Source organism: Mandrillus leucophaeus, unplaced genomic scaffold, assembly GCF_000951045.1.
Source record: "Mandrillus leucophaeus isolate KB7577 unplaced genomic scaffold, Mleu.le_1.0 Scaffold40, whole genome shotgun sequence".
NCBI classification, from domain to species: domain Eukaryota; kingdom Metazoa; phylum Chordata; class Mammalia; order Primates; family Cercopithecidae; genus Mandrillus; species Mandrillus leucophaeus.
Window position 1 is genome coordinate 712,556 of NW_012104254.1, and position 23,678 is coordinate 736,233.

The window sequence follows — 23,678 nt, forward strand, 5'->3', positions numbered from 1 at the left end:
GAGTCCTGCGCCAGGCGCTGTCCAGCCGCGCAGGATGCGGCCTTCCGGGGAGCGGCCTGCAGCGCCCCCTGGCGACGCGGGGGACCCTGTCGCAGTCTAAGTCTCCAATCCAGCTGCGCTTCGGCCCAAGTATCAGTTGTGTAATCCTTGTTCCCTGCAGGCAGAAAAGCGCTGCCTACTGCACAGGCTTTCCCAACGCTGGTTTTACCCCACCCCTAAGGCCAAAGATTCTTTCCAGTGTTAAAGAAAAAATTATTCATGACACTCATTAGAGATGGTACAGGAAGGCCAACTTTGACAAAAGGATGACATGGTGATAGGTCCAGGGACAGCTGCAATGGGGTCTTGCAGTGGGAGAGAGAGATTGGACTGAATTTTGACTCTAATAAGGACACATTTCTAACCAAGAAGCTGGGTGGGAGGTCAGTGGATGGAAAATTACTACGAGGGTACATCAGGGTTAAGGAGGATTCTGGCTAAACCAACTTGACAGGATACTTGCTGAAGGCAGGCCAGGGTGATTGATATCCATGGTGGTCAGATACTGGATTTTCACTACACTGATTCACTACACTGAATCTTGTTCAAATTGGATTCTACAAGGACAGACAGCCCAAGATCAAGCCTAGTCAAGCAGAGGACTCAGAGGAGCCTAAGTTTTGGTCAAAGAGGAGAGTCCTTTGTCATCATCTTGATCATAAGCTCAATAGACGATCAATATAGGACAGAGTTCAAACTACACAGCATTAGAGTGGAAAGGAACATTTGAGATCATTCCATTTCAACCTCATTTGTTAGAGATGAGGAAACTGAGGCCTATAGCATAGCCAAAGTAATAGAGATAAAAGTACAGCTAAAACCGGAACTAACTTGGCCGGGAGTGGTGGCTCACGCCTGTGATTCCAGCACTTTGGGAGGCCGAGGCGGGTGGATCACGAGGTCAGGAAACCAAGACCATCCTGGCTAACACGGTGAAACTCCCTCTCTACTAAAAAAATACAAAAGAATTAGCCAGGCGTGGTGGCGGGTGCCTGTAGTCCCAGCTACTCAGGAGGCTGAGGCAAGAGAATGGCGTGAACTCAGGAGGCAGAGATCGCGGCACTGCCCTCCAGCCTGGGTGATAGAGTGAGACTCTGTCTCAAACATCAACAACAAAAAACCCAGAACTAACTCCATCTGTTGATTTACTCAACTTCTACAAACAACCCTGGGGTTGGAGGGCAGTGAGGGTGGACTGCTCAGCTGTGGAACTAAGAGAAATCATAGAGTGCAAGCAAAGTGGGAAACGCCTTCTTGTTAACAGGCCTTAGAGGAGAGGTCAGAAATCCAGTAGAAATCCAGAAACAAGGTCTCGATTTAGCAGTGGCATTGAAATGAAGTGAAAGGAATAAACCCCTACGTAGACCGAGGGCAGAGTTCTTCAAATGAACAAGTTCTGGATGCTAAGACCTAGGTTGCTATGAAGTCAACCAGATAAATATTTACTGTGCTCCAACTATGTGCCAGGCTCCATGCCAGGAGCTAGATATATAATGAGGAAAAGGAAAGACATGTCCTGAGGGCTTCTTTTCCCCCACTGTGGAAATCTGACATGTAAATATATAATGCAAAGTAATGTCAGATCATGTTACATGGTTTTGTACTGAATTGTGGGAGCTTGGACAAGTTAATACTTGCAGCTTCAGTTTCCTTAACTGTAAAGTAGGAATAATATTACCTACTAAATAGGTAATACATATTATTTTATAGTTGGATTAGTTAAGCTTGATAGCCACCTAATATATGCAGGAGCATGACTATCAAGTTTAATTAATTCACCCATTCACTTAATAAGTATTTTTGACTATCTTATATGTGTTAGGCACTGTGTTATACTGAAGGGATGTAGTATTGAGCAAAATAATTACTCTTCTCCCCCACAGAGTTAATCATTTAGCCTTGTATAGTTATGCTCATATGAGATAATATATATAGAGTTCATAGTTTAGAGATCAAATGAGATAATATTTGTATAATGGCGCAATCGAGATTAATTTTCTTGTTTCCTTTGACTATGGTATCCACTTCCCCACCCCTGATATTGTACAGTTGTGTGATGACTACTGAGAGTCAGGGATTGTGGGTTGTTACCCTGGATTTAGCACTAACAAGATTTTTATAATTTCTCCTTGTATTACATTCCATATCTGTAATGAGGGCTCTGTTTACCCTGAGGCTGAGCAACTCTAGGAAGTATCTTTTCTTAACTTTCCATTTCTCTTTATCCTATCCACAACAATCAAGGTAAATGAAAATAATTTGATAGTGTAATAATTTTGTTGATGAGAGGAAGTGCAAAGCAATATTATTTGCAAACCATGCCATCTAGTGGAAAATGTGTAATTTTCTTAAATTGTTCTGACTGGGCAATCTCTATTCTTTGTGAAATAAGACTACTGATTGGTGTCCTGAAAATTTTAGGCTGTTATTGAGAACAGTTAATTTTTTTCTCAAAAAAAGATAAAAGATTCCATAAAACAAAACCAGGAACAGAAATATTGTAAAATGCCAGGAAAGCAAAATTTCTTTACTATTCAATTATGTGAAATATGACATATTCAAGGAAAATTAGAAATTTACTTATAAATTAAAAAATATAGTAAGTACATTTTCTTCATGACTTATGTATTTATTTTAAACAAATTTATTGAGAGATAATTCTTCTTCTCATTTTTTCTTTCTTTCTTTCTTTCTTTCTTTTTTTTTTTTTTTTAAGGGATGGTGTCTCACTATGTTGCCTGGGGCAATCTTGAACTGGCCTTAAGTGATTCTCTTGCCTATGCCTCCCAAGTAGCTGGGATTACAGGAGAGACCCACTACACCCAGTGAGATCTAATTCTTACATCATACAATTCACTCATTTGATGTATTCAATTAAATCGTTTTTAGTACCTTCACAGCATTGTGCAAGCATCATCACAATCAATTTTAGAACGTTTCATCACTCAATGACCAAATTGTTACACTTCAAATCATAAAACCTTTGAACACGAATTACATGTAACTAAAACACCTAAAAATGTCTGAGGTTTAAAAGAATGATTTTTAGTTAGTCTGCTTAATAGAAGAAACCAGATGCTGGGCATTTGCAGATTAAATTTTTTTCAAGGCTTTAGAACACGTAGTCTATAAGGCACTGTTATTGGAATGTGCATACATGTTTGTTTCGCATGAAATTCAGATTTTTTTGAAAACTTTCTCCCTCAAATTTTTTCTTTTTAAAATGAGAGGTGATATTGTGACTAATTTTTGAGTTGCCAGGAGCAAATAGTAAATTTTTGTCATTATTTTCCAAACTCGAGTACAATGAGACTTGCTTAGTTGGTGATATTAGTCTTCATATGTTACATTTAATTAACTAAAAGTGTTTTGCCCTATTTGCAAATTTTTTATAGGTTTTAAAACTAAGACTTATTGGTGATCAATTAGTAGCTTTCAGATTGTTATATATGAATATGGTCCAGAGTTTCCATTTGACCTATCTGTAAGGCTTAGCCTGACCTGTGGCAGGCACTCAAGAAATGGTAGTCTCCTTCTTGAGTTTGCATGCCTTTGTTTGAGTTTGAGAATAAAATCTAACACCTGATTTTTTTTTTCACCATATACTTGCTCCTTTTGATTCAACTTGATGACATACATCTTTTAAAAGTGTAGATCACAGAACAAAACTCATAGATTCCACTTAGAACAGTTTCATTCGAGCGTCTGGTGACTGTGGCTATTTAAATTAAAATTACTTAAAATTACCTAAAATTAAAATGAATGATAATGAAAATAATTAAAAATTCATTTCCTCAGTTGAATTAGCCAGTTTTCGACAGCGCAAGAGCTATCCACAGCCACAGCTACCGGACAGCAGGCACGCACAGCCAGAGACTGCACAGCAGGTACAAGGCTTTAAGCCTCTGCGAGAGGTGGGATCCCACGGGATCTGGGGGCCAATCAGCAGTGCGACCGGGGCCTGGCTTGCCATTGGCTGGCGACCACTGGAAGCACGCGTCCAGCTGCGCCTGCAGCCAGGGCATGAGGTTCTCTTTCTGGATCACGAGCCTCGTAGTTGAGGCGTGGACTCTGGCCGGGTGGCTGTCACAGGTGACTGCTGGGAGCGGGGGCGAAGGGCGGAACCGCTGGCCGTTTTTAATGCCAATATTAAAAAGTATTTCATTAGCATTTCTCTTTTTATGAAAAGTAAGACATAACAATGGTATGTACCCTCCTAGTCCTCTTTAAGCACTTTCAGTTGGGTAAAAAAAAGTTGTAAGCTTCCACAGTGTTTCAGATACTGTGTTCAACACAGGGTTGCCAAGTCACCCTTAAAAAGGAATTGTTGGCTGGTCATGGTGGCTCACACCTGCAATCCCAGCATTTTGGGAAGCCATGACAGGCGGATCACGAGGTCAGGAGTTCGAGACCAGCCTGACCAACATGGTGAAACCTCGTCTCTACTAAAAATAAAAAAATTATCCAGGCGTGGTGGCACACGCCTGTAATCCCGGCTACTCAGGAGGTTGAGGCAGGAGAATCGCTTGAACCCGGGAGGCGGAGGTTGCAGGGAGCCGAGATCACACCACAGCACTCCAGCCTAGGCGACAGAGTGAGACTACATCTCAAAAAAAAAAAAAAGGGAATTGTTAAACCTGTAAAATTATAGATTTAATATTAATTCTTCTACACTGATTACCAACCTGTGATGGTAAACAAGTCACTTAATCTCTGTTTGCCTCATTTTTTACATCTATAAAAATAGAGATGTTAATGGTATCCATCTTACAGGGCTGTTGTGAGGACTAAATGAGTTAATAATATTTAAAGTGCTTAGAATATGCCTGTCACATACTAAGCACATACAGATGTTTGCTCTATTTAATGTTGAAATTACTTCATTCTTGGAAGAATGACCATTTTCATACTAGATGCCACATCTTTGCCTATTTCAGTGAGAGATTTCTTTTGAAATATGAAATGCTGCTAGAGTGCCAAATGATTATAGGACAAAATGTATTCTCTTCATATTCTTCCTATCCTTCTCGAGATATTCTATGCCTTGCTATCCTGCTCTTCCCTTCCTGCTATTACTGAATCTATTGGTTTTAATGCACTTGGAAGAGGGTCGTAGGTATTTGCACAGGCAGTATTCGTCTGTAATTAGAGAGGGCAGCAGTAAACATTGTAGTTGTGATTAATGCTGGTAGTTTTAACAGTTATAATGGAAATATGTTACACGTGACTTTCATGTGAAATCTGTAGTTTATGAGTAAGGACAGTTTTTTGTTTGTTTTTAAATGTCTAGTTTCCTGAATTACTAGTAACATTTACTTGGTACAAAAATCAATATGATTTTTCTTTTTTTTTTTTTTTTGAGAGAGTCTTGCTTTGTCACCCAGGGTAGAGTGCAGTGACACAATCCCGGCTCACTGCAACCTCCGCTTCCGGGTTCAAGTGATTCTCTCACCTCAGCCTTCCGAGTAGGTGGGACTACAGGCGTGCGCCACCACGCCCGGCTAATTTTTGTATATTTAGTAGAGACGAGGGTTCGCCGTGTTGGCCAGGCTGGTCTTGAACTCCTGACCTCAGGTGATCCAACCACCTGGGCCTCCCAAAGTGCTGGGATTACAGGCGTGAGCCACCATGCCCAGCCTCAATCTGATTTTTCTGCTTTGTATAAAAATTGGAAATAAAGATTATCTAGTTAGTTCTTAGATGACTTTTTTATGATACAAACTTCATGGTTATGGTTAATGTATTTTGTGAAAAGGCCAAAAATATGTTTTTGTGACTGAAATTTTATCCTTTATGGTCTGTGCTCAAAGGCTCACTGAATTCTGAACCTATTTAGATAATTAATAGAACTGATAATTGAATGCAGTACTCTGAGTGATGTGTGAAATTTTAAAGTAAGCTTCTCTTGGATAAAGTAAAGTTTTCTTACCCGGCTTTCCGTGAAACCTGAACTATTGGTTAATAGCTTAGTTGTTTTTGGATACTGCCTAAAGAAAACTGTCTTCCCTTTACCTGGATTATTGGCACTGTTACGGGTTTCCACATAGATTTAAAGAAGTTAGGGAGATACTGGTTTTGCAGGTTGTTGTGTATAAAGCTTTGGCCTTTCTTGGAGTAGTAACTAACAGTGTTTATGTTATTCTGCCAATATTGAAAAATACAGATTGTTTAACTACAGTATGTTAAACCATTGTTTGACTTGTAGTTAAACAATATGTTTCTTCAATACTGGCAGAATAACACAAACGTTTTCTTTTCTATTGATAGATGAATATGTGCTTAGGACTCTACTCTCAAAGAATTAGGTATTTTCATGATGTCTGTAGTAGTAATTCTTTGTGTTCAAATCCATCCCAAACCCCATCTCCCTTGTGCTCATTCTTCACAGAACACAAAAACAGAAAAATAAAACCCAGACAGTGTATTCCTTACTACATCAAATACACTTTGTTTTTGGACAGAAACCACAAGTGTTTATTGCAGAAATCTGACCAAGCTCCCAGTTGGCTGGGCAGGTGAGATAGGGAGGGGTGGAGGAAGTGATCTGACCCAGGGAGGGGCTCAGAGCTGTGAGATGATATTGGGTGCCAGGCTGCAGGTGAGGCCTGTGCCATCTGGTTCCACATTCAGGGCCTTTATTATGTCATCCTGTACCACCGTGGAGAACCTTCTGAGACGTTGATAAAGTACAATTTTTTGATAGTTTGAAATTATTTTAATTTTTACATCATTTTAGATGGAGGAGGCATTTATTTAGTTACAGAATTTTTGACAGTCTCAACCAAAATATCTTCGTAAAAAATTTATTTTATGTATCTACCACCATACAGTAAGGTTTTTGTTTTTGTTTTTGTTTTTCGAGAGGGAGTCTCTCTCTGTCACCCAGGCTGGAGTTCAGTGATGAGATCTCAGCTCACTGCAAACTCCGCCTTCCAGGTTCAAGCAATTCTCTGCCTCAGCCTCCCAAATAGCTTGGATTACAGGTGCCCACTACCATGCCCGGCTAATTTTTGTATTTTTAGTGGAGACGGGGTTTCACCATCTTGGCCAGGCTGATTTTGAACTCCTGACCTTGTGATTCGCCCACCTTGGCCTCCCAAAGTGCTGGGATTACAAGTGTGAGCCACTGCACCCAGCCCAGTAAAGTCTTTACTACTTAAAACTGTATATTTTCCACTACATTAGTATTAAATGCATACTAATGCTGACCGAACTCATTAACGTCATTTCTGATTGCTTTCAGATAATGCTTGATCTAATTTGGTATCTGTAACTAAGAATGTAAAGTAAATGAGAAATTATGTTGCATATAGGTTTCCATGGCTGCATTCTTTTCTGTATAATTTTTATTTTTACAGTTTGATTATTGTAGATATATAAATACTCATAGTAATATCACATTTAAACAGCTTTCCTATTCTATTCTTATTTTTAAATAAGGGGATGCAAAATTAGACCTATATGTTTTACATCCTCTTTTGCACATGCACTTTTTAGAAATGAAAAGGATTATGATTGACCTGGATAAATTAATATAATTCTTTGAAGGCTGAAGTAAAACCTGTTTGATACCAATAGCAGTTTCTGAAGTAGCTATGGCTAGAAACTTAAAATAAGCCTAATTAAAGAGATGATTGTCTTTATGAAATTGGATGCTATAATATATCTGTGTTTTTGAACACTCAGACATTAAAGCGTGCATGCTTTAAATGATATGTTTTTGTTTAACGTCATCAGCATTCACTTCAGCCAAAGTGATGGAATTCTTTTTTCTCTCCAGCTTTGAAAATCTAATAGATATATATTTTTGGTTTGTGGTTTTAATGTTCCATTGCGGAGCAACATGGGAGACGCTGAAGCAGGCAAGAAGATCTTCATTCGAAAATGTGCTCAGTGCCACACAGTGGAAAAAGGTGAAAAACACAAGACTGGTCCAAATCTCTGGGGCCTCTTTGACTGAAAAACAGGACAAACACCAGGATTTTCTTGTACAGAAGCAAACAAAAACTAAGCAGGTAAAACTAAACTAAAAAGTTTTTTAAACTTTTTAAACTAAAAAGGTAAAAACTAGCAGTTATGGGAGAGAACCAGATACTTTGTAGGAAAGAATAAAGCACATGATTTGGCATTATAATAATTTCCTAATCTGCGGCGTTAAAAATGGACCACTCTTTACATATTACTGAAATATGGATTTATATCGTAAGACCTGCATTTGGATAACTGATCATCCTTTTAATCAGAAGAATTAAGAATCTTGTATGTCATAGGTTTTTGCCTATACAGGGTATTTGATTTTAGGTAATACATTTATCTTGAAAAAGTATAAGCTACATTTTTAAAAAATCATATTTTAGTGGTATAATGAAAGTAGTGATTCTATTTGCAGTATTGATTTTAGCAGAGTGGGAGGAATATTATATAGTTTGAAGAGTATATTCAGCATGGTTTTTTGTTGGTGGAAAGAGGGTAGATAAAATGAGACAGTATCTTAGGGTTAAGATCGAAGTGGTTGGAAAAGACTACTCTATCTTTGCAAAGCAATTTGTCATTCCTGGATATTATAATCATATGGAGATATATGTGTGTGTATATATATGTGTATATGTATATATATAAAATCTCTGAGAATGGAGATTATAATATAATCCTGTTAAATATATATATGTAGTTATATATCTATATAAGCTTTTTTGAGACAGAGACATTTATATATCAGCTTTTTTCAAAATAGGGTATAACTCTATTTGAAACTTTTCTTGGGGCCTAGCATATCTTATAGGTTGGCATTTCAAGTCACTACTATTTGGAAACGGTTTTATTTTATTTTTTATTTCTTTTTATTATTTTTACTGAAGTGAAATTTATGTAACATAATTAGCCATTTTAAAGTGTACAGTTCCGTAGCATTTAGTGCATTCATAATGCTGTAAAATCACCACCTTTCCCTAGTTTCAAAACTTTTTTTATCACTCCAGAATAACTGCGTCTATTAAGTAATCACTCTGCATTCCCTCTTAATCCTATTCCCTGGCAACCACTAATCTGCATTCTGTCTCTTTGGACTTGCCTATTGGGTCATATAAAAGGAATCATATAATATGTGACCCTTTGTGTCTGACTTCTTTTACTTAGCATAATGTTTTCAAGGCTCATCTAAATTGTAGGACGTATCAGTACTTCATTCCTTCCCCCCATTGGAAATGTTTATTTAACAACAACAACAACAAAATTACAACAAACAACCCAGAATACAACAGGTGGTACTGAGAAACTAAGTCTAATAATTTTTTATGGCAATCAATACTTCTCGTGATGCTTTTCATTCCTTTTTATGGGTAAAGTTCTAGTTATGGCCTCTAACTACATAATTCCAATCTCTGACTTTGTTATTACATGATCCCTGTGCATCTCTGTCTCTACATAACCATTTTCTCATAAGGACACCAATCATATTGGATTGTGGGCTTGTCCTACACCAATATGACCTCATCTCAGTTAATCACATCTGCAATGACTCTATTTCCAGACAAACTCACATTCTGAGATACCAGGGGTTAGGACCTCAACATATCTTTATTTGGGGGAGACTTATAATAAAGGACTACTTTTACATATAAAATAGATACATAATTGGCCAAACATGGTGGCACGCACATGTAATCCCAACACTTTGGGAGGCTGAGGTGGTAGGATTACTTGAGGCCAGGAGTTCAAGACCAGCCTGGGCAACGTAGTAAGACCCTGTCTCTACAAAAAATAAATTAGCTGATGGCTGGGCATGGTAGCTCATGCCTGTAATCCCTGCACTTTGGGAGGCCAAGGCAGGTGGATCACCTGAGGTCAGGAGTTCAAGACCAGTTTGGCCAATATGGTGAAACCTCACCTCCTAAAAAAAATAAAAAATAAAAAACTTAGGGCATGTGTGATGGCTCATGCCTATAATCCCAGCACTTTGGAAGGCCGAGGTGGGCAGATCACGAGGTCAGGAGTTCAGACCAGCCTGGCCAACACAGTGATACCACATCTCTACTAAAAATACAAAAATCAGCCAGGCATGGTGGTGCGTGCTTGCAGTCCCAGCTACTCGGTAGGCTGAGGCAGGAGAATTGCTTGAATCCAGGAGGTGGAGGTTGCGATGAGCTGAGATCACGCCACTGCACTCCAGCTGGGGCAACAGAGCAAGACTTTGTCTTAAAAAAAAAAAAAAATTAGCCGGATGTGGTGGTATATTCCTCTAGTCCTAGTTACTCAGGAGGCTGAGGCAGGAGGATGCCTTGAGCCAAGGAGGTTAAGGCTGCAGTAACCCATGATCTCACAGCTGCACTCCGGCCTGGGTGACAGAGTGAGACTCTGTCTCAAAAAAAAAAAAAAAAAAAATTAAGTAAATAAATTTATAAATACATAATTGATAAAGTACTTATACTATAAGTACATTGAATAAAATTTAATATTTGTCAAGTCAATAGTATTTTATCATCTTTTAAAATAGCATATTTATTATTAACACAATATCATTGTAGTTGGGATGTGCAAAAATGCTGGTGATAGGTACTGGTAATACTTTGGTTTTTCTCCTGGGTTCCTGCAAGGAACCTCTAAAACCTTGCAATTTCTAGAGTGACAGGAGTATGTTTGTTATTATAGTTGGCCCTTGGGACCAAGACCTGAGTTTATGTTAATACGATGAATCGTGGTGAACTCCCAGATAGTTTCAGGATGGGTGCTGACCAAGCTGCAAGGACTAAGCAGGTGATTACAGAATTAAGGCTTTAAGCTAGATGAGTAAGTCTGAGCTCTGGGAACAGAATGGGGGTTGGAGGTTGAGTTCAGTCACATGGCCAGTGATTCACACAATCATGCCTGTGTAATGAAGCCCCGATTAAAAACTCTAGACACTTTCAATTGGAACTCTGGTTGAGCTTCCTGGTTGGTGAACACATCCATGTGCTGGGAGAGTGATGAGACCTGATTCCACAAATAAATGACTCGGAAGCTTTTCATTTGGGACCCTTCCAGCTGTCACCCTATGGGTCTCTTCCTCTGACTAGTCCTGATTTGTATCCTTTATAATACAACTGTAATTGCAAGTATAGTTCTTTCCTGAGTTCTGTGAGTTGTTCTAGTGATAAATTATTGATGTTGACGAGGTTGTGGGAACCCCTAAATTTGTAGCCAATTAGTTGGAAGTTTGGGTGGCTTGGAGCTGGTGTCTGAAGCAAAGGGACTATGGAGTCTGCGCTTACTCTGGGCAGGTAGTATTAAACTTGCATTGCAGTTATTGCAGTAGGATTCTCAGTTGATAGACTACTGAATAGATCAGTTTTTAACTCATCTTCATTGTTAGCATTTATATGACTTTTTAATTTTTAGAGTAGTATTTCTCTGTAGAGTCATTTTATTATTATTATCCTGTTATAAGCACAGTTTTTGAACTTCTAATTTGTAGAGCAGTCTTAAGCCAATATTGTTCCTCTAACTGCCAGTAATTTGAGGAATTTATTCCTTAATAGCATTGATTTGAAAAACTATTAAAACTTATAACAAATATGTCTTTTATTATATAGATTGTTGCCAATGGTTGAAAGTTGTATAAGGCTTGGTTTTAACGTTATTTAAGAATTAGAAATAAAATTTCTGTAAATCGGATTGTTTAAGTAATATTTGTGACTAAATTGAGGATATAATATTATTATTTGTTCTGCTGATGAAATAAGAATAATAAGTAGCTTACTATGTTAATTGCGCTAGGATTTTAAAATAAGTTGACTTAAAACTAAACAAGGATTTAAAAAATACATTAGCACAGCTTAGCTAAAAACAGACTTCAAAAACTAAGAAGAACCAGGAAGTCAGTGGTTCAGTGTTAATAAAAATTGTGGTGCACTGTCAACCATATTTTGTTTTCTATGTATGACCTTTCCGTTTCAAATAATTATACTATTTTTATTTTCAGAAGATTACAGAAATTCTCAATTTTAAAGATTCTTCATCCCATATGACTTGTATAGAATATAATTTTACAAAACTCATGATTATAGCAGTAATCTTATGTGGTTTTTAAAATTGTAGCAAAATATATATGAGATAAAATTTACCATTTTAAACATCTTAACTGTAAAATTCTGTGTCATTTTAAGCACATTCACATTGTTTTGCAACCATCACCACCATCCATTTCCAGAACATTTTCATTTTCTCAAATTGAAACTCTGTACCCATTGAATAGCCCCTGGCAACTGGCATTCTACTTTGTGTCTTTGTGAATTTGACTGCCCTAGGTACCTAATATAAGTGGAATCAAATCATATAGTATTGGTCCTTTTGTGAGTGGCTTATTTCACTTAGCATAATGTCTTCAAGGTTCATCTATGTTGTAACACGTGTCAAAATTTCTATCTTTTTAAAGACTGAATACTATTCTATTATATGTAGATAGCATTTTGTTTATCTATTTATCCATTGATGGAGACTTGGGTTGCTTCCACCTTTTGACTCTTGTGACTAATGCTGCTATGCACATGGGTGTACAAATATCTGTTGAGTCCCTGTTTTCATTCCTTTGGGTATATACCCAGAAGTGGAATTGCTGAATCCTATGATAATTCTGTGTCTAATTTTTTGAGGAACAACCATATCCTTTTCCACAGTGGTTGCATCATTTTATGTTTCCACAACTCCATTGTAAATTAGAATACACAAGGGTTCTAATTTCTCCAACTTCTCACCAACACTTATTTTCTGTTTTTGTGATAACAGCCATCCTAATGGGTTTGAAGTGCTATCTCATGTGGTTTTGGTTTTCATTTCCCTAATAACTGGTGCTGTTGAACCATATATATTGTGTTTTTCTTTCTTCTTCTTCTTTTTTTTGAGATGGAGTCTCACTTACTCTGTCACCTAGGCTGGAGTACAGTGTTGTGATCTCGGCTCACTACAACCTCTGCATCCCAGATTCAAGCTATTTTGTTGCCTCAGCCTCTGGAGTAGCTGGGATTACAGGCATGCACCACCATGTGCAGCTAATTTTTTCTGCTGTTGTATTTTTAGTAGAGACGGGGTTTCACCAAGTTGGCCAGGCTGATCTTGAACTCCTGGCCTCAAGTGATCTGCCTGCCTTGGCTTCCCAAAGTGCTGGGATTACAGGTGTGAGCCACCGTGCCTGGCCATACTGTGTTTTTAAAAACATCAGTAAATGGAAAAAAATTTTCTTTTGAGAATAATGTCTTTGTAGTGCATTGAAGTGCCACTTGCATTTTTGGGCAGTGATAATTGAAGGAGGTTTTAGAAACAAGTTGTTTGAATTAATTCATGATTTTTCCAGGATTCTATGCTAATAAATGGTGGAACTAGGATACAAACTCTGGTTTTCTTGGGCCTTTAAAGAAATCGTATCATGAGATTAGCATATTTAGCTAAACTATCTTATAAGGGATTTAAGTCTTTATCTTTTGCCTATTGTCATGTCAAATCTTGTTAATGGATGCAGTAGGAGCACATTGAATCATAAATGTATTAATAACTTTAAAAATATTTTGAAATGCTTACATTATACAAAAATTCAAATAGTTCAAAAGAAATATTTACCATTATGAGTGGTAAGGAAATTATGTATGTTCACTTTTCCTGACCTTCTCCTATTCCTGTCCCTCTACTGACTACATTTATTTTGCAATATTATTCTTTTTGATAATTTTGATAGTCATATTTATACTTTAAAGAATATCCATGTGCCTCTATAATTAGATTGATCTACATTAAGCAACATCCGCTTATCCTCCACTCTGAGGGATGACAAAGTCAAAATATTTATACAACTTCCCATTTTTCATAGTCTCCAACTCTTACCACTAAGGTATGTTGTTATTTCTACTCTGATATGCCATACATCATTAACACCCCATGTAACCATAATTACCACAGTTGTTTTTAATATTTGTTCCACATTTAAACTGTACCAGTGAGTGTTCCCAGATTTTACCATATTATCTTCGTCTATCTTTTGGTTGGTGGATGGTTTTTCTATTAGTTATAACAATAAGAAAGTATTACTGGAACTATATTGTCCCAGTTTTTGGATGTTTAAAAACAGCTGGGGATTGTTACTACACTTGAATGATAATTTGGGCATAAAATTATTGGGAGACATTTTAATTGCTCAGGATTTTATATGCTTTATGTTGAATTATTGTTTGGAGAAATATGAAACCAGCCTGATGGCTTTCCATTATGAGTTACTTGGTTTTTTATTTTATTCTTTTCTCTCTCTGTTTCAGTAAAAGTCTTACTGAGAGTTAGCAAATTTGCTAGGCTATATCTAGGCCTTGATTGATCAATTTCAGTATCTCCTGGGACATGTTGTATTCTTCCAGTTGATAGATTCAGTGCTTTTATTTTTGAAAGTTTTCTTGAATTATATGTTGTAATAGTTTTACTCTATTTCATTTGTTTTATAAAAGTCTTACTTGGGCCACCAGTTGTACAGATCTTGTATCTCCTTGTCTGAGGATCTTCTGTATCTGTCATTTGACCTTAGGGCTGATAGCTAGAGTGATCATTTAAAACTATTTTTTCCATTTCATTTGTATCAGTATTTTGAAGTCTGATTGTGCTAGCAGTAGCATTGTCCCTTTTTGCTGTCATTTATGTGTTTCTGTTTTATCATTTTCTACTCGCGTCTTTGTAGCTCTATGATATGATTTGGCTCTGTGTCCCCATCCAAATCTCATCTTGAATTGTAATCCCCATAATCCTCACATGTCAAGGGAGGGACCTGGTGGGAGGTGATTGGATCATAGGGGTGGTTTCCCTCATGCTGTTCTTGTGATAGTCATTGATTTCTCATGAGATCTGATGGTTTTATGAGTATTTGGAAGCTCCTCCTTCACACTTCTCTCTCCTGCCACCTTGTGAAGAAGGTACCTTGCTTCCCCTTCATCTTTCTCCATGATTATAAGTTTCCTGAGGCCTCCAGGCCATGTGGGACTGTGAGTCAATTAAACCTCTTTCCTTTATAAATTACCTAGTCTCGGGTATTTCCTTATAGCAGTGTGAATGGACTAGGATAGTAAATTGGTACCAGGGGTTTGGGGCACTGCTATAAAGATACTTAAAAATGTGTAAGAGATGGCCAGGCGCGGTGGCTCATACCTGTAGTCCCAGCACTTTGGGAGGCCAAGGCAGGTGGATCACGAGGTCAGGAGATTGAGACCATCTTGGCTAACACGATGAAACCCCGTCTCTACTAAAAATACAAAAAATTAGTTGAGTGTGGTGGCATGTGCCTGTAGTCCCAGCTACTTGGGAGGCTGAGGCAGGAGAATTGCTTGAACCCTGGAGCCGAATGTTGCAATGAGTTGAGATCGCGTCACTGCACCACAGCCTAGGCGACAGAGCGAGACTCTGTCTTAAAAAAAAAAAAACACAATGTTTGCAAGAGACTTTGGAATTGGGTAATGGGCAGATGTTGGAACAATTTGGAGGGCTCAGAAGACAGGAAGATGTGGGAAAGTTGGGAGCTTCCTAGAAACTTGTTGAATGATTTTGACCAAAATGCTGACAGTGACGTGGACAATGAAGTTCAGGCTGAGGTGGTCTCAGATGAAAATGAGGAACTTGTTGGGAACTGTAGTAAAAGTCACTCTTGCTGTGCTTTAACAAAGAGACTGGCGGCATTTTGCCCCTGCCCTAGAGATCTGTGGGACTTCAAACTTGAGAGATAAATGATTTAGGGTATCTGGTAGAAGACATTTCTAAGCAGCAAAGTGTTCAAGAGGTGACGGAGCATAAAAGTTTGGAAAATTTACAGCCAGAGCATGTGGTAGAAAAGAAAAACCTGGGCCGGGCACGGTGGCTCATGCCTATAATCCCAGCACTTTGGGAGGCCAAGGCGGGCAAATCATGAGGCCAGGAGATGGAGACCATCCTGGCTAACATGGTGAATCCCCATCTCTACTAAAAATACAAAACAAAAAAACAAAAAAAAAAATTAGCCTGGAGTGGTGGCGGGCGCCTGTAGTCCCAGCTACTCTGGAGGCTGAGGCAGGAGAATGGCATGAACCTGGGAGGTGGAACTTGCAGTGAGCCGAGATTGCACCACTGCACTCCAGCTTGGGTGACAGAACGAGATTCTGTCTCAAAAAAAAAAAAAAAAAAAGAAAGAAAGAAAAACCTATTTTCTGGGGAGAAATTCAAGCTGGCCGCAGAAATTTCTACAAGTAACAAGGAGTTAATTGGCAAGACAATGTTAAGCACCAAGACAATGGGGGAAATATCTTCAGGGCATGTCAGAAACCTTCAAGGCAGCCCCTCCAATTACAGGCCTGAGACCTAGGTGGGAAAAATGATTTTGTGGGCCAGGCCCAGGGCCCCACTGCTGCTCTGTGCTCTGTGCAGCCTTTGGACTTGGTGCCCTGCTTCCCAGTCATTCCAGTTCCAACCATGGCTAAAAAGGGCCAAGGTACAACACAGGCCATTGCTTCAGAGGGTGCAAACCCCAAGCCTTGAAAGCTTCCATGTGGTGTGGGGCCTGCAGATACACAGAAGTCCAGAATTGAGGTTTGGGAACCTCTGCCTAGATTTCACAGGATGTATAGAAACACCTGGATGTCCAGGCAGTAGTCTGCTGTAGGGGCAGAGCCTTCATGGAGAACCTCTGCTAGGGCAGTGTGGAAGGGAAATGTGGGGTTGGAGCCCCCTCACAGCGTCCCCACTGGGGGATTGCCTAATGGAGCTATGAGAAGGGGGCCACCATTCTCCAGACCCCAGAATGGTAGATCCACCAACAGCTTGCATGTGTGACTGTTTTGCCACAGATACTCAATGCCAGCCTGTGAAAGCAGCCAGGAGCAGGGCTGTACCCTGCAAAGCCACAGGAGTGGAGCTGTCCAAGACCATGGGAACTCATCTTTTGCATGACCCGGATGTGAGATATCAAGTCAAAGGAGATCATTTTGGAGCTTTAAGATTTGACTGCCTGGCTGGATTTCAGACTTGCGTGGAGCCTGTAGCTCCTTTGTTTTGGCCAATTTCTCCCATTTGGAATGGGTGTATGTACCCATTGCTTGTATCCCCATTATATCTAGGAAGTAAATAACTTGCTTTTGATTTTACAAGCTCATAGGAGGAAGGGACTCACTTTATCTCAGATGAGACTTTTGACTATGGACTTTTGAGTTAATGCTGAAATGAATTGAGACTTTGGGGAATTGTTGAGAAGGCATGATTGGTTTTGCAATGTAAAAATGATGTTAGATTTGGAAGGGGTCAGGGGTGGAATGACATGGTTTGGTTCTGTGTCCCCACCCAAATCTCATCTCGAATTGCAATCCCCATAATCTCCACATGTGGAGGGAGGGACCTGGTGGGAGGTGATTGGATCATGGGGGCAGATTCCCCCATGCTGTTCTCATGATAGTGAGTTCTTACAATATCTGATGGTTTTATAAGTGTTTGGAAATTCCTCCTTTTCATGCTTCTCTCTCCTGATGCCTTGTGAAGAAGGTACTTGCTTCCTCCTCACCTTCTACCATGGTGGTAAGTTTCTTGAGGCCTTCTCAGCTATGTGGAATTGTGAGACATATAAACCTCTTTCCTTTATAAATTACTCAGTCTTGGGTATTTCTTTACAGCAGTGTGAAAATAGACTAGAATACTCTACTTTGAGCCCTTAATTCATAATGGCCTTTTTTGAATCCATGGAAATGTGGTTATGATTTTCATCTGCCTGTTTATTAACACGTAACTTCTGATGTGTATTTTTCATTTAACATTTCGATTTTGTTTTTTGAAACAGGGTCTCACTCTGTTGCTTAGGCTGGAGTGCAGTGGTGCAATCTCAGCTCATTGCAGCTTTGACATCCTGGACTCAATTGATCATCCTACCTCAGCCTCCCGAGTAGCTGGGACCACAGATGTGCACCACCATCCCCGGCCATTTTTTTTTTTCTATTTTTTGCAGAGATGGGATTTCACCATGTCACCAAAGCTGGTCTTGAACTCCTGAGCTCAAGCGATCCACCAGCCTCAGCCTCCCTAAGTGCTGGGGTTATAGGTGTGAGCCACCATGCCTGGCCTAACTTTTGTTTTTCATATTCCTTTCTGCTGTGTGTATGTATGTGATATGTGTGTGTGTGTGTGTGTGTACTGTGTGTATTGTGTGTATTTTCAGTACTTTCTTGTGCTGGTTATTTTTGATTATTATCCGCCTTCTGATGAAGATAGTCTTTTTGGACTAGTTATTTGCCAAAGGAAAATAAGGATGATGGGTGAGTTTTCTGGTTAGTTTTGACATCTTCCTTACCCATAGTTATGTTAGATATAACATATACCTGAGCGTGTATGGGTGTATGTTTTGGTGGGGCTGTTATTTGGCTCTTTACTTCAGCTGGCAAAGACTGGCAGGCCTGGGGTTATGTTACCTTTACAGTTTCTCTTGTACCCTATAATGTAAGTTAGAGTCCTTCTTTCAAAGAGGACATATTTATGTTTTCTTCATTCATCCTGGCTCCCCTGGTCCTCCATGGTGTCAAACTGAATTTAAGAAGACTTTCATGGCCAGCTAATATGTCCTATTCTTTTTGAGCTAAACAAAGGCTTATGCCTTTGCCTTTCAGAGTGTGTCACCTACTTTGGAGAGATGGTTAGTGAAAGGTGTCATTCCACTCTGGGGTCCAGGTTTCATGTCCTTGGTAGGCTTCTAATTATAACAATTATAATAGGTGCTTCCTCAAAAGTTTTATCAAAAGTGAAGGTAGCATTTCTGTTTTTCTTTCTCCGTGATCTTTTTGACTGGTTTTAGAAAGAAAAAAAAGGAACCTTTCTCTATTTTCTTAAAACTGGATTTTTGAAATCGTGGATTTTGATGGAGATCTGGATAGAGGCAGCTTGGTAGGCTAGGTAGAAAACACATGGAAACATGAGTTAGTAGTCATAAATTCATGACTCTAGGTAGCTTTGTAATCTTAGGGCAAGCTTTGGACCATCGTTTACTAATCTGCAAAATTAGAGATTGGATTACATAATCTCTAAGACCTTTTCTAGAAGGAACTCACTGTGATTCTTGGAGGATGAGGAACTGCTTAAGCACAACATGTCTTTGGTGGTAGTTCACTGGTTTACCGTAGAAGACCCTAAACAGTATGCGACTATTGGATTTCTACAGAGAAGCCAAGGAGTGGAGACAAATTTTGGAAATTTCTTACAGGTCAGAATCTGTAAGTCTCAGTTAAAATAACTCCCTACGGAGTCCAAGGTTAATCTTTTGTTCACATATGTAGGTCAGATCAGAAAGTAAGCCCTACAAATGTAACTATACAAACTTAAAACTTACCTTCACCTTTGTAGGTATTGTATGGGGAGAAGAGACTCTGATGGAATATTTGGAGAACCCAAAGAAATATATCCCTGGGACTGCACGTGGTGGCTCACACCTGTAATCCCAGCACTTTGGAGGCCAAGGCAGGCAGATCACCTGCCTTGAGAGAGAAGATCTTATTCAATATATGAAACGGGCAACATCTTCACTTCAGAAATACGTTATAAGCCAAAATTTCTAATTTCAAAAATTGCACGTTTAAAGAAGTCATATTTGATCTTTTTTGATCAGCCTGTAGTAAGTTTAACATTTTAAAATAAAGGTTGGTATTTTTTATTGTGTGTGATCTACTGATCAGGAGCCCTTCAGAGTCTGAACTCTCTTTTGTTGGCTTGCTAAGGATGGGGTAGGTCAGGATGGAGGAGGAAAAGGAAGGAAACTAAAATCTGTTGTGGTTCAGTAGTCTCTACGTGCACAAAGTATTTTATAAGCCTAACAACTACTATTGATGATGGTTTCCACATACTTATTTCTCTGTAATTTAAATGTAAATATAGAAGACATTAGCTTTAATTTTCATTAAGTTGTGCTTGGTTACATGTTTGCTTTTTATTATAAACAATACTTAAAGCAACTTTTAAAAAAGTAGGGAAAATAAGGTCACATAATTGATCTTACCTTAGGAATATTTTTGGGAAAAAAGAGCAAATTGTTGACCTTGGCTGATATAAAAGAGATAAGGAGAAAAGCAAGTCCAACGTTGTTAAATATTTATGTCATATAACATGTAATCTTCCTACATTAAGATACTCTGCTAATCCTGGGTAATATGAAGCTAGATTTGCAGGGAAGGATAGCAGGGACACTGAGAGAGGGGGAGAAAAAATCCCAAAACCTTCATCATAAATGTGGAAAGAGCCCCCACCTTTCAGCAAATGTAAGAGACACAGTGGGGCAGGTCTGCAGCAGGACCCGGGTGGAAGGAAACAGTGACTTTGTGTAGTGTGAGGCAGCCCCTGAAGCAGCTATGCAGTCCTGCGAGTATTGTATCACCGAAATGATATGACCCAATGCTTGAAGGAGAAGCTGAGTCCGTACCAAAGGGATAGGTAGTGGACTAGGTCTGGAATCATTATGGGTAATGATAAGACATGTGTTACCTCATTTACACTTCACAACAATGCCCCTGTGATGTGGGTTTTACCTTCTGTGTTGACACCTACAGAGATCTGGCACCAGAACCAAGACTTGGATCTTCTGCTCCAATTGCTTGTGGCTTTTCACCATTATCATAGGGATAATATTTTAGCAAGTTAAGATATTAGTGGGCTAGGTGCAGTGGCTCATGCCTGTAATCCCAGCACTTTGGGAGGCCAAGGTGCACAGATCGCTTGAGCCCAGGAATTGGAGGCCAGCCTGATCAACATGGTGAAACCCTATCAATACAAAAAATACAAAAATTAGCTGTCCATGGTGGTATGTGCCTGTAGTCCCAGCAACTCGGGAGGCTGTGGCAAGAGAATTGCTTGAGCCTGGGAGGTCAAGGCTGCAGTGATCTGTGATTATGCCATTACACTCAGCTTGAGCAACAGAGTGAGATCCTGTCTCAAAATAAAATAAAATGAAGAAAAATATTAGCATATTCCTCCTGTGAAGATATCCTAACAGAGTTCTCAGAGTGAGGGGAACATATTGACAAACAGTGATTTCCAGACGGTTCCATTAAATCTGCTAAGTGCCCAGCCTTACTCTTAATGCATCTGGTAAGTCGGGGAGAATGCACTCCTCATGGAGCCCAGTGTCAGTATTGTGTAGAAAGAGTGCCTGTAGGGGTCCAGGGAGGGTTCAGAAAAAGCTGAGCTTGTTATTCTCTCCCTGAAGGAATTATCTAATAAGGGCAGAGACATCTGTAGGGACTCCAAGAGTGTGCTAAGGATGTTGCCAGTCTCAGAGCCCAGTTAGGTGTGCAAATATGTAGAATTAGGTGATGTACCTCCTATCCTAATTGGCATGAGGCGAGAGAGCTCTCTGAGAAAGAACTTGAACTCCATCCACATTTATAATTACAGTTTGTGTTTATACAACCCTGACAGATGAACGTGGTGGCATTGATAAAAGCCATATTGCAGGGGGAAGTGAGAGGCCCTCAGGTTTGGAGCTTGAATACTTTTGACTTACGGGAAGTAGAAGAAAGATGGTATGAGGAGAGTTGAGATGAAAAAGGCAGGTGGGTAGAAATGGAGAAATATTAAGTAGATTTCCATTTTAAAAATTGTAGTTAGAAATAATGTGTTGAATTTGCTTTGAATTTATGTTTACCTTAGAGCAAAATAAGTATCTCTTTGCTGGTAGCAATGTTTCCTGTCAAGAAATAAAAGTTGGAAGAAAGTTTGCAAATGAATGCAATAATTAAAATACTTTATTGTGATAGGTGTCATTATTGAATATATATTATTTCTGAGAGGCTTAAGTCCATTTTAGGATGAATCTGCATGAAGGGACTTTTGGGTGTGGTGGGGATTTTATACTGTGCCAGTTTAGCTAAGCTGGAACTGCATCTTCCAAATTATTCTCTATATTGTCCTCAGTTAGGGCTAGTCACAAGAGAAATTTGTCTGAGATTCAAAAGGGGTCAGGCAGAAACTTTGACATTTGGAAGGTCAGTTCAGGGCCCCAGGTACAAATTATACTTGTAACTAATCTGTTGGCTCACCTTTGTGTGATAGGACAACAGCTCTTCCAACTCGTGCTGCATATTCTTTTATAGCTTCTTTGAGTCTTGGGCCAGGACTGTGTGGAGCTTCGAGGGGAAAGGGCCTAGGTTTTTCAGGCCACTCATATCATCCAGATTTGGAATGGGGAGAAACAGACAACACAGGTACCAGTTTACCCTCACAGGCTTGTTATTGCTCTCTCTGTTTGGCTTGCAGCTTTCTTTCCAAGTACTTGCTCTGCTGATCTACAACAACCTTAGGCCCACTGCTAGATGCAGAGCCGTTAACAAAGATTCTTTGACCAGACTTGAGTCAGGCTCATCTAAACTGTCTTCTCGACTAGGCCCTGATCTTGGTCTCTGTGTTCGATGCACTTAGTACAGTTTTAGCAAGAATTGTGCTAAACTAGTTTAGCAAAAATCTCCCATCCTTGGTATCTGATAAAATTCCTCACCCCTCAGCTTTTTTATCTAATCCCCTGGCCTGCCTTCAGCAAGTATTCCGTTAAGTCGGTTTGGCCAGAATCGCCTCTTACACCTGGCGTTTCCTCTTAGTGCTTTTTCATCCACTGAGCTTCCACCCTGCTTCTTAGCTATAAACTCCACTTGACCTTGTTGTATTTATAGTTGAGCTCAATCTTTCTCCCTACTGCAAAACTCTCATCGTAGTAGTCTCTTCTTCAGTAACATCCTTCTTCCTGTCTTTAAGCAGTGTCGGAATAATTTTTTTCTGTAACACCAACAACCTCCCATAGTCTTCTTCACTAGTTCTGCTTTGTGGTCTTACTGACTTTCCTCTGATAGTTTAACTGTCCCTTTCTTGACCTTTATCTCCTCAACTTCTCCTCGAATTGTGGAAGGCCTAATTCCTATAATAAATTCCTTATTCACATCAATCATAGTGGTACTGCTTATCTGCTCAAACCCTAACTGATATGGGCACCGTATCTGTGCAACGCCTACTTTGTGAAAGATGAGAACCTCTAAGGAAATTACTCTTTGAGTGCACTTCCATCTAAATTAGGTGTGCCCTGACAGAGCAGAGGAAATAATAATTAACTTTTACAACTCTTTACAGTTGTCAAGTTGTTAAAGTCTGAAAATGTCTCCTACACTTGAATTACATATCCAGTAGGAAAAGGATTCATATTAATCAGAGAAGAGATTTCTATCATGATGAAATCTGAAAAAGTAAGTATTTTTGTTTTGTAGTACCGTTAACAGGAACCAGGATACTTTAGTGACCAGGAAATGTTATGGTGATAACATACCAACAAAAATATATTTAAAAATATGTAGACCATTGGATGATTATATAGGAACATTGATCACTTTTAGCATAGGCAATTCTAATTTATATCTTCATAAGGATCTAAAAGGACAAAGTGTTGTTTCATTTAATTGAAGTGAAAATGTGAGATTAGTTAACTTGGCAATTATTTGTGTGTTACAGAAGGTACAGAGAGACTCTTCAGAAAGCAGTGGAACATTGTTAGATCCTGTATTCTTCAAATTTTTTTAGACTACTGAGTGAAGTACTTCCCAGATGTAAACCTCTAGTCAGTAGGTCTTGTGGGAAACAACATACCATTTATTTTTCTTTTTTCTTTT

At 39.1% G+C, this 23,678-nt stretch overlaps 1 protein-coding gene across 1 annotated transcript in view; it reads left to right on the forward strand.

The window, feature by feature from the left end:
- The first annotated feature begins 7,898 nt into the window (after positions 1–7,898).
- PDE11A (phosphodiesterase 11A) overlaps positions 7,899–23,678 on the forward strand; it is a 522,267-nt gene continuing 506,487 nt past the window's right edge. Inside the window, exon 1 of the mRNA XM_011991832.1 lies at positions 7,899–8,054. The gene's annotated coding sequence lies outside the window, so the exon portion shown is untranslated. The remainder of the gene's footprint in view (positions 8,055–23,678) is intronic.